Source organism: Manis pentadactyla, assembly GCF_030020395.1.
Source record: "Manis pentadactyla isolate mManPen7 chromosome Y unlocalized genomic scaffold, mManPen7.hap1 SUPER_Y_unloc_3, whole genome shotgun sequence".
Taxonomy (NCBI): Eukaryota; Metazoa; Chordata; class Mammalia; order Pholidota; family Manidae; genus Manis; species Manis pentadactyla.
Window position 1 is genome coordinate 826048 of NW_026644608.1, and position 12573 is coordinate 838620.

General features: G+C 40.0%; 1 protein-coding gene across 1 annotated transcript in view; it reads right to left on the reverse strand.

Annotated features, from left to right (window-relative positions):
- LOC130678894 (GRB2-associated-binding protein 3-like) overlaps window positions 1–12573 on the reverse strand; it is an 84080-nt gene that overhangs the window by 70519 nt on the left and 988 nt on the right. The gene's annotated exons all lie outside the window — the stretch shown is intronic.

A 12573-nucleotide genomic window follows, 5' to 3' on the forward strand; every position in this document is an offset into this window, starting at 1 on the left:
GAGAAAATTATGAAAAACTATATGGTAACAAGCTGGGAAACCTAGGAGAAATGAACAACTTCCTAGAAAAATACAACCTTCCAAGACTGACTCAGAAAGAAACAGAAAATCCAAACAGACAAATAACCAGCAACGAAATTAAAGCGGTAATCAAAAAACTACCAAAGATAAAAAACCCCGGGCCAAATGGATTTACCTCAGAATTTTATCAGACACAAAGGGAAGACATAGTACCCATGCTCCTTAAACTTTTCCAAAAAATAGAGGAGAAGGGGATACTCCAAAACTCATTCAATGAAGCTAACATCAGTCTAATACCAAAATCAGACAAAGACCCCAAGAAAAAAGAAAACTGCAGACCAATATCCATGATGAACGTAGATGCAAAAATACTCAAAAAAATATTAGCAAAAAGAATTCAAAAATACATCAAAAGGATCATACAACATGACCAAGTGGGATTCATCCCAGGGATGCAAAAATGGTACAACATTCAAAAGTCCATCAACATCATCCACCACATCAACAAAAAGAAAGACAAAAACCACATGATCAAGTCCATACATGCTGAAAAAGCATTTGACAGAGTTCAACATCCATTCATGATATAAAATCTCAGCAAAATGGGAATAGAGGGCAAGTACCTCAACATAATAAAGGCCATCTATGATAAACCCACAGCCAACATTATATTGAACAGCGATAAGCTGAAAGCATTTCCTCTGAGATCAGGAACTAGACAGGGATGCCCACTCTCCCCACTGTTATTTAACATAGTACTGGAGGTCCTAGCCACGGCAATCAGACAAAACAAAGAAATACAAGGAATCCAGATTGGTAAAGAAGAAGTTAAACTGTCACTATTTGCAGATGACATGGTACTGTACATAAAAAACCCTAAAGACTCCACCCCAAAACTACTAGAACTGATATCGGAATACAGCAAAGTTGCAGGACACAAAATCAACACACAGAAATCTGTGGCTTTCCTATACACTAACAATGAACCAACAGAAAGAGAAATCAGGAAAACAACTCCATTCACAATTGCATCAAAATAAATAAAATACCTAGGAATAAACCTAACCAAAGAAGTGAAAGACTTATACTCTGAAAACTACAAGTCATTCTTAAGAGAAATTAAAGGGGAAACTAACAGATGGAAACTTATCCCATGCTCGTGGCTAGGAAGAATTAATATCGTCAGAATGGCTGGCCATACTGCCCAAAGCAATATACAGATTTGATGCAATCCCTATGAAACTATCAGCACCATTCTTCAATGAACTTGAACAAATAATTCAAAAATTCATATGGAAACACCAAAGACCCTGAATAGCCAAAGCAATCCTGAGAAAGAAGAATAAAGTAGGGGGGATCTCACTCCCCAACTTCAAGCTCTACTATAAAGCCATAGTAATCAAGACAATTTGGTACTGGCACAAGAACAGAGCCACAGACCAATGGAACAGACGAGAGAATCCAGACATTAACCCAGACATATATGGTCAATTAATGTTTGATAAAGGAGCCATGGACATACAATGGCAAAATAACAGTCTCTTCAACAGATGGTGCTGGCAAAACTGGACAGCTACATGTAGGAGAAAGAAACTGGACCATTGTCTAATCCCATATACAAAAGTAAACTCAAAATGGATCAAAGACCTGAATGTAAATCATTAGTCCATTAAACTCTTGGAAGAAAACATAGGCAAAAACTTCTTAGACATAAACATGAGTGACCTCTTCTTAAACATATCTCACCAGGCAAGGAAAACAACAGCAAAAATGAGTAAGTGGGACGATATTAAGCTGAAAAGCTTCTGTACAGCAAAAGAAACAATCAGTAGAACAAAAGGAACCCTACAGTATGGGAGAATATATTTGGAAATGACACATCCGATAAAGACTTGACGTCCAGAATATATAAAGAGCTCACACGCCTCAACAAACAAAAAACAAATAACCAATTTAAAAAATGGCAGAGGAATAGAACAGTTTTCCAAAAAATACAGATGGCCAACTGACACATGAAAATATGCTCCACATCACTAATTATCAGAGAAATGCAAATTAAAACTACAATGAGGTATCACATCACACCAGTAAGGATGGCTGCCATCCAAAACACAAACAAAACAAATGTTGGCGAGGCTGTGGATAAAGGGGAACCCTCCTACACTGCTGGTGGGAATGTAAGTTAGTTCAACCATTGTGGAAAGCAGTATGGTGGTACATCAAAATGCTCAAAACAGACTTACCATTTGACCCAGGAATTCCACTCCTAGGAATTTACCCTAAGAATGCAGCAATCAAGTATGAGAAAGATCAGTGCACCCCTATGTTCATCACAGCACTATTTACAATAGCCAAGAATTGGAAGCAACCTAAATGTCCATCGATAGATGAATGGATAAAGAAGAAGTGGTACATATACAAAATGGAATACTACTCAGCCATAAGAAAAGGGCAAATCCTACCATTTGCAGCAACATGGATGGAGCTGGAGGGTATTATGCTCAGTGAAAGAAGCCAAGTGGAGAAAGAGAAATACCAAATGATTTCACTCATCTGTGGACTATAAGAACAAAGGAAAAACTGAAGGAACAAAACAGCTGCAGAATCGCAGAACTCAAGAATGGACTGACAGAGGATCAAAGCCTAATTGGGCTACCCTGAAAATGAACTAAGATACGATATGAAAAAGAACTTCCAACATCAGCACCCTCTGGAAGACTCATGCCAGAAGATGATCATCAAAAAGCCCCAACAAAGATCCACGCACTGCTACAGCTGTAGATGCACTCATCCCACCAGTTCCTGGACTTGCCATGGGAATGAAGAAGGAGCTATGTAAGCTGGCCTGTGCATACAGTAAAACAACAAATTTGACTGGATCTATACTGTTGGAACTCAACCAAGAATTACGAGAACTGCAAATTGTAGCACTCCAAAATCTTACAACTACAGACTATTTATTGTTAAAAGAACATAGGGGATGTGAACAGTCCCCAGGAATGGGTTGTTTTAATTTGTCTGATTTCTCTCAGACTGTTCAAGTTCAGTTGGACAATATCCACCATATCATAGATAAGTTTTCACAAATGCCTAAGGTGCCTAACTGGTTTTCTTGGTTTCACTGGAGATGGCTGGTAATTACAGGTATGCTTTGGTTATGTAACTATACTCCTATTATGTTAATGTGTGTGTGCAATTTAAGTAGTAGCTTAAAACCTATAAATGCTGAAGTTACTCTACAAGAAGATATATCAAAGAAATAATCAATCTTCCCATGTTTTCTTCCACCTGCTACTTCTATAGCTTTTGTTCTTCCTTCCTAATTTCAACCCTTAAATAGAATTCATGCTTCACATCAAATTTACCGAGTAGCATAATTCTTCCAAGTGGTAAAGATACCACAAGACAAATGCTGGGCATAGAAGCCACAGGGCATAAATATGCAAAGAAAAGCTAACCTTTTCAAAGAATAAGGCTTCTCTCTCACTTACCAACTTTACATTTCCCTGTATGGCCCCAGAAGATGACTGGTTAGCCAGAGACGGGTAAGATTCCTCAAGGGAGGAACAACCTAAGACAGGCACAGTCGCAGGGGTGCCATTAGGTGAAAAATTGGGGATCAACAGAGTTGAGGCTTAGAACCTCACCCCCCCTGTTCTGAGAGAAATCTTCTGCATACGTGGATGTTTTATTGCCCTTGTCTACCTTGGATTAACACATAGTCTTCAGGCACACACCTGATAATCTACATTTGCTCTCTTACAACACAAAACTATCTTTTCTACCTTTAACTTGTATCTACCTAATACTTCAGGATTTTATTAAAAATAATAATAATAGGAGAGGGGCGGAAGATGGCGGCGTGAGTAGAGCAGTGGAAATCTCCTCCCAAAACAACATATATCTATGAAAATATAACAAAGACAACCCTTCCTAGAATAAAGACCAGAGGACACAGTACAATATCCAGACCACATCCACACCTGAGAGAACCCAGCGCCTCGCGAAGGGGGTAAGATACAAGCCCCGGCCCCGCGGGAACCGAGCGCCCCTCCCCCCAGCTCCCGGCGGGAGAAGAGCAGGCAGAGCGGGAGGGAGACGGAGCCCAGGCCGGCCGAACACCCATGCCCAATCATCCGGGCCAGAGTGCAGGGCCCTCTATACTGGGGAAACAGGGCAGCAAGAACAGTGAGCAGGCACTGGAGGCTGGGCGACAGAGGACATAAGAAAAGCGAGAGACCATTTTTTTTTTTTTTTGCTTTTTTGCTGCTTTGTTTTGGCGAGCGGTTTTTGGAAGTCTTAAAGGGACAGGGACCCCAATACTAGGGAAACAGGGCAGAAAGACCGGTGAGCAGAGGCCTGAGGCTAGCACCGGAGAATAAAGAAAAACGAACGACCACCTTTTTTTTAATTAAAAACTTTTTTTTTTTTTATTAAAAAAATTTTTTTTCTTGTTTTTTTTTGTGGTCGTTGTTTTGTTTTGGCGGGTGCTTTTTGGAAGTCTTAAAGGGGCAGGGCGGTTCACTTAATCCAGAAGTAGGGAATCCGGGATCTCTGGGCACCTTAACCCCTTGGCTGCAGGGAGCAGGGAGGCCCCTTACGGAGATAAATAGCCTCCCAGCAGCTCCTGCTCCAACGCGACTCCACCATTTTGGAGTAGCTGCCCGAGCCAGGCCACGCCCACAGCAACAGCGGAGATTAACTCCATAGCAGCCGGGCAGGAAGCAGAAACCCTGTCTGCGTGCAGCTGCCCAGCACAAGCCACTAGAGGCCGCTGTTCTCCCAGGAGAGGAGGGCCACAAACCAACAAGAAGTGAAGTTCTTCCAGCCGTCACTCGTCCCAGTTCTGCAGACTATTCCTATCACCATGAAAAGGCAAAGCTACAGGCAGACAAAGATCACAGAGACAACACCAGAGAAGGAGACAGACCTAACCAGTCTTCCTGACAAAGAATTCAAAATAAGAATCATAAACATGCTGACAGAGATGCAGAGAAATACGCAAGAAAAATGGGATGAAGTCTGGAAAGAGATCACAGATGCCAGAAAGGAGATCGCAGAAATGAAACAAACTCTGGAAGGGTTTATAAGCAGAATGGATAGAATGCAAGAGGCCATTGATGGAATTGAAATCAGAGAACAGGAACGCATAGAAGCTGACATAGAGAGAGACAAAAGGATCTCCAGGAAAGAAACAATATTAAGAGAACTGTGTGACCAATCCAAAAGGAACAATATCCGTATTATAGGGGTTCCAGAAGAAGAAGAGAGAGGAAAAGAGATGGAAAGTATCTTAGAAGAAATAATTGCTGAAAACTTCCCCACACTGGGGGAGGAAGTAATCGAACAGACCACGCAAATATACAGAACCCCCAACAGAAAGGATCCAAGAAGGGCAACACCAAGACACATAATAATTAAAATGGCGAAGATCAAGGACAAGGAAAGAGTGTTAAAGGCAGCTAGAGAGAAAAAGGTCACCTATAAAGGGAAACCCATCAGGCTAACGTCAGATTTCTCAACAGAAACCCTACAGGCCAGAAGAGAATGGCATGATATATTTAATACAATGAAACAGAAGGGCCTTGAACCAAGGATACTGTATCCAGCACGACTATCATTCAAATATGACGGTGGGATTAAACAATTCCCAGACAAACAAAAGCTGAGGGAATTTGCTTTCCACAAACCACCTCTACAGAACATTTTACAGGGACTGCTCTAGATGGGAGCACTCCTAGAAAGAGCACAGCACGAAACACCCAACATATGAAGAATCGAGGAGGAGGAACAAGAAGGGAGAGAAGAAAAGAATCTCCAGATAGTGTATATAACAGCTCAATAAGCGAGCTAAGTTAGGCAGTAAGATACTAAAGAGGCTAACCTTGAACCTTTGGTAACCACGAATTTAAAGCCTGCAATGGCAATAAGTACATATCTTTCAATAGTCACCCTAAATGTTAATGGGTTGAATGCACCAATCAAAAGACACAGAGTAACAGAATGGATAAAAAAGCAAGACCCATCTATATGCTGCTTACAAGAAACTCACCTCAAACCCAAAGACATGTACAGACTAAAAGTCAAGGGATGGAAAAACATATTTCAAGCAAACAACCGTGAGAAGAAAGCAGGGGTTGCAGTACTAATATCAGACAAAATAGACTTCAAAACAAAGAAAGTAACAAGAGATAAAGAAGGACACTACATAATGATAAAGGGCTCAGTCAAACAAGAGGATATAACCATTCTAAATATATATGCACCCAACACAGGAGCACCAGCATATGTGAAACAAATACTAACAGAACTAAAGGGGGATATAGACTGCAATGCATTCATTCTAGGAGACATCAACACACCACTCACCCCAAAGGATAGATCCACTGGGCAGAAAATAAGTAAGGACACGGAAGCACTGAACAACACAGTAGAGCAGATGGACCTAATAGACATCTATAGAACTCTACATCCAAAAGCAGCGCGATATACATTCTTCTCAAGTGCACATGGAACATTCTCCAGAATAGACCACATACTAGGCCACAAAAAGAGCCTCAGAAAATTCCAAAAGATTGAACTCCAACCAACCAACTTTTCAGACCACAAAGGCATAAAACGAAAAATAAACTGTACAAAGAAAGCAAAGAGGCTCACAAACACATGGAGGCTTAACAACACGCTCCTAAATAATCAATGGATCAATGACCAAATCAAAATGGAGATCCAGCAATATATGGAAACAAATGACAACAACAACACTAAGCCCCAACTTCTGTGGGACACAGCAAAAGCAGTCTTAAAAGGAAAGTATATAGCAATCCAAGCATATTTAAAAAAGGAAGAGCAATCCCAAATGAATGGTCTAATGTCACAATTATCGAAATTGGAAAAAGAAGAACAGATGAGGCCTAAGGTCAGCAGAAGGAGGGACATAATAAAGATCAGAGAAGAAATAAATAAAATTGAGAAGAATAAAACAATAGCAAAAATCAATGAAACCAAGAGCTGGTTCTTCGAGAAAAAAACAAAATAGATAAGCCTCTAGCCAGACTTATTAAGAAGAAAAGAGAGTCAACACAAATCAACAGTATCAGAAACGAGAAAGGAAAAATCACGACGGAACCCACGGAAATGCAAAGAATTATTGGAGAATACTATGAAAACCTATATGCTAACAAGCTGGGAAACCTAGGAGAAATGGACAACTTCCTAGAAAAATATAATCTTCCAAGATTGACCCAGGAAGAAACAGAAAATCTAAACAGACCAATTACCAGCAACGAAATTGAAGCGGTAATCCAAAAACTACCAAAGAACAAAACCCCCGGGCCAGATGGATTTACCTCGGAATTTTATCAGACATACAGGGAAGACATAATACCCATTCTCCTTAAAGTTTTCCAAAAAATAGAGGAGGAGGGGATATTCCCAAACTCATTCTATGAAGCTAACATCACCCTAATACCAAAACCAGGCAAAGACCCCACCAAAAAAGAAAGCTACAGACCAATATCCCTGATGAACGTAGATGCAAAAATACTCAACAAAATATTAGCAAACCGAATTCAAAAATACATTAAAAGGATCGTACACCATGACCAAGTGGGATTCATCCCAGGGATGCAAGGACGGTACAACATTCGAAATTCCATCAACATCATCCACCACATCAACAAAAAGAAAGACAAAAACCACATGATCATCTCCATAGATGCTGAAAAAGCATTTGACAAAGTTCAACATCCATTCATGTTAAAAACTCTCAGCAAAATGGGAATAGAGGGCAAGGACCTCAACATAATAAAGGCCATCTATGATAAACCCACAGCCAACATTATATTGAACAGCGAGAAGCTGAAAGCATTTCCGCTGAGATCGGGAACTAGACAGGGATGCCCACTCTCCCCACTGTTATTTAACATACTCCTGGAGGTCCTAGCCACGGCAATCAGAAAAAATAAAGAACTACAAGGAATCCAGATTGGTAAAGAAGAAGTTATACTGTCACTATTGGCAGATGACATGATGCTGTACATAAAAAACCCTAAAGACTCCACCCCAAAACTACTAGAACTGATATCGGAATACAGCAAAGTTGCAGGATACAAAATCAACACACAGAAATCTGTGGCTTTCCTATATACTAACAATGAACCAACAGAAAGAGAAATCAGGAAAACAACTCCATTCACAACTGCATCCAAACAAATAAAATACCTAGGAATAAGCTTAACCAAAGAAGTGAAAGACTTATACTCTGAAAACTACAAGTCACTCTTAAGAGAAATTAAAGGGGACACTAACAAATGGAAACTCATCCCATGCTCGTGGCTAGGAAGAATTAATATCGTTAAAATGGCCATCCTGCCCAAAGAAATATACAGATTTGATGCAATCCCTATGAAACTATCAGCACCATTCTTCAATGAACTGGACCAAATAATTCAAAAATTCATATGGAAACACCAAAGACCCTGAATAGCCAAAGCAATCCTGAGAAAGAAGAATAAAGTAGGGGGGATCTCACTCCCCAACTTCAAGCTCTACTATAAAGCCATAGTAATCAAGACAATTTGGTACTGGCACAAGAGCAGAGCCACAAACCAATGGAACAGACTAGAGAATCCAGACATTAACCCAGACATATATGGTCAATTAATATTTGATAAAGGAGCCATGGACATACAATGGCGAAATGACAGTCTCTTCAACAGTTGGTGCTGGCAAAACTGGACAGCTACATGTAGGAGAATGAAACTGGACCATTGTCTAATCCCATATACAAAAGTAAACTCAAAATGGATCAAAGACCTGAATGTAAGCCATGAAACCATTAAACTCTTGGGAGAAAACATAGGCACAAACCTCTTAGACATAAACATGAGTGACCTCTTCTTGAACATATCTCCCCGGGCAAGGAAAACAACAGCAAAAATGAGTAAGTGGGACTATATTAAGCTGAAAATCTTCTGTACAGCAAAAGATACCATCAATAGAACAAGAAGGATCCCTACAGTATGGGAGAATATATTTGAAAATGACACATCCGATAAAGGCTTGAGGTCCAGAATATATAAGGAGCTCTCACGCCTCAACAAACAAAAAACAAATAACCCAATTAAAAAATGGGCAGAGGAACTGAACAGACAGTTCTCCAAAAAAGAAATACAGATGGCCAACAGACACATGAAAAGATGCTCCACATTGCTAATTATCAGAGAAATGCAAATTAAAACTACAATGAGGTATCACCTCACACCAGTAAGGATGGCTGCCATCCAAAAGACAAAGAACAACAAATGTTGGCAAGGCTGTGGAGAAAGGGGAACCCTCCTACACTGCTGGTGGGAATGTAAGTTAGTTCAACCATTGTGGAAAGCAGTATGGAGGTACATCAAAATGCTCAAAACAGACTTACCATTTGACCCAGGAATTCCACTCCTAGGAATTTACCCTAAGAACGCAGCATTCAAGTTTGAGAAAGACAGATGCACCCCTATGTTTATTGCAGCACTATTTACAATAGCCAAGAATTGGAAGCAACCTAAATGTCCATTGATAGATGAATGGATAAAGAAGATGTGGTACATATACACAATGGAATACTACTCAGCCATAAGAAAAGGGCAAATCCAATCATTTGCAGCAACATGGATGGAGCTGGAGGGTATTATGCTCAGTGAAACAAGCCAAGCGGAGAAAGAGAAATACCAAATGATTTCACTTATCTGTGGAATATAAGAACAAAGGAAAAACTGAAGGAACAAAACAGCACCAGAATCACAGAACTCAACAATGGACTAACAGGTACCAAAGGGAAAGGGACTGGGGAGGATGGGTGGGTAGGGAGGGATAAGGGGTGGGAGGAGTAGGGGGGTATTAAGATTAACATGTATGGGGGGGTAGGAGAAAAGGGAGGGCTGTACAATGCAGAGAAGGCAAGTAGTGATTCTACAACATTTTGCTATGCTGATGGACAGTGACTGTAAAGGGGTTTATAGGGGGGACCTGGTATAGGGGAGATCCTAGTAAACATAATATTCGTCATGTAAGTGTAGATTAGTGATACCAAAAACAAAGCAAAAAAAAAAAAAAAGGGCAGTTACTTTGTGGTAACCTCCAACGATTTCTACACAAGGGTGTAAAGGGCATATAAAAGGGTAGGCAAAGGGTCTGTTTGTGTTTATACAGAGGATCAAAGCCTAATTGGGCTACCCCGAAAATGAACTAAGATATGATATGAAAAAGAACTTCCAACATCTGCACTCTCTGGAAGACTCATGCCAGAAGATGATCATCAAAAAACCCCAACAAAGATCCACGCAGTGCTACAGCTGTAGCTGCACTCATCCCACCAGCTCCTGGACTTGCCATGGGAATGAGGAAGGAGATATCTAAGCTGGCCTGTGCACACAGTAAAACAACAAATTTGACTGGATCTATACTGTTGGAACTCAACCAAGAATTTGGAGAAGTGCAAATTGTAGCGCTCCAAACTCTTACAACTACAGACTATTTACTGTTAAAAGAACATATGGCATGTGAACAGTCCCCAGGAATGGGTTGTTTTAATTTGTCTGATTTCTCTCAGACTGTTCAAGTTCAGTTGGACAATATCCACCATATCATAGATAAGTTTTCACAAATGCCTAAGGTGCCTAACTGGTTTTCTTGGTTTCACTGGAGATGGCTGGTAATTACAGATATGCTTTGGTTATGTAACTATACTCCTATTATGTTAATGTGTGTGTGCAATTTAAGTAGTAGCTTAAAACCTATATATGCTGAAATTACTCTACAACAAGATTTGTCAAAGAAATAATCAATCTTCCCATGTTTTCTTCCACCTGCTACTTCTATAGCTTTTCTTCTTCCTTCCTAATTACAACCCTTAAATAGAATTCGTGCCTCATATCAAATTTACCGAGTATCATAACTCCTCCAAGTCGTAAAGACACCTCAAGACAAATGCTGGGCATAGAAGCCACAGGGCATAAATATGCAAAGAAGTAAAAAGCTAACCTTCTCAAACAATAAGGCTTCTCTCTCACTTACCAACTTTACATTGCCCTGTATGGCCCCAGAAGATGACTGGTTAGCCAGAGACGGGTAAGATTCCTCAAGGGAGGAACAACCTAAGACAGGCACAGTCGCAGGGGGGTCATCAGGTGAGAAATTGGGGATCAACAGCGGTGAGGCTTAGAACCTCACCCCCCCGTTCTGAGAGAAATCTTCTGCATACGTGGATGTTTTATTGCCCTTGTCTAGCTTGGATTAACACATAGTCTACAGGCACACACCTGATCATCTACATTTGCTCTCTTACAACACTAAACTATGTTTTCTACCTTTATCTTGCATCTACCTACCACTTAAGCGTTTTATTAAAAATAATAATAATAAAGAGAGAAATGTGGTATCCACATATAAATCAAGTATAAAAACCAAATGGGTATTCATATTTGAACTGACTGTTTAGAGTTCATAATGCATGAGCAAAACCGAAAGTTTCTGTGATGACTGCCCTTGTACTGTTCACTATGTAACTTATTCATTATGTAAGAATTTGTTCTACATGTAAGAACTTGTTTGTTATGCCTCAGAAGATTGGAGACTGATGAAAATTAGGCTTGGGGTGGATTAATGATTGTCCATTGAGCACTGACTCCCCTATACAGAATTTTATTGTCGTTAACAACCATTTGATCAATAAATATGAGAGATGCCCTCACAAAAAAAAAAAAAAAAAAAAAAAAGGACAGACTTCCAATGGTAAAATAAATAAGTAACCGGGATGTAATGTATAGCATAAGGAATATAGTCAAGATATTGTAACAGCTTGGTAGGGTGATAGCTGGAACCTAGAATTATGTATATAAATGTTCTACCACTGTGTTGTACACTTGAAACTAATGTAATGTAATACTGTGCGTCAACTGTCCTTCAATAAAAAATAATTATTAAAAAAAAATTATTTGATCAGTGAAATTAAAAAAAAAAAAGTGAGTGCCACTCTGCAAATATCTGGTGAACCCTGAAAATGTCTCACATTCCACAGGGCAACAAGGAAAGCCACTTTGCACTGTCCTTGCAAGTACCACTGTGCAACAAACCCTTACCCACCTGTGCAGATCATGGCGAGTGGGTTTTTTTTTCCTCACCTCCTTTGAGTATCAAGACGTCTTCAAAGCACTTCATTGTACCTTGCGTTTACGGACTTGGGGACTCAAAAAGAATGATGAAGGGACACACAGGCAGTTACTCTGAAAATTGTCACTATGTATAGACCTCTGACACCTCCATGGTAAGTAGCATAATGTGCATGTAAAATGTTGCTCACCAGAACAAACAAAAATCTTCCCAGAGAGTCCTATGAGAGTGATTCTGCGTAGTCCAGAATAAATGGGGAAAGGGGCCCTGAGTATCTGTATGGTCAGGAAAAGCTCCTGTCCCATCATGTGAAAGTATTTACACATTGTGGAAGTAAAGTCTTCTTACTATCCCACCTTCTCCACTTTCACGCAGAATGTGCCTCATAAATGTGGGAAC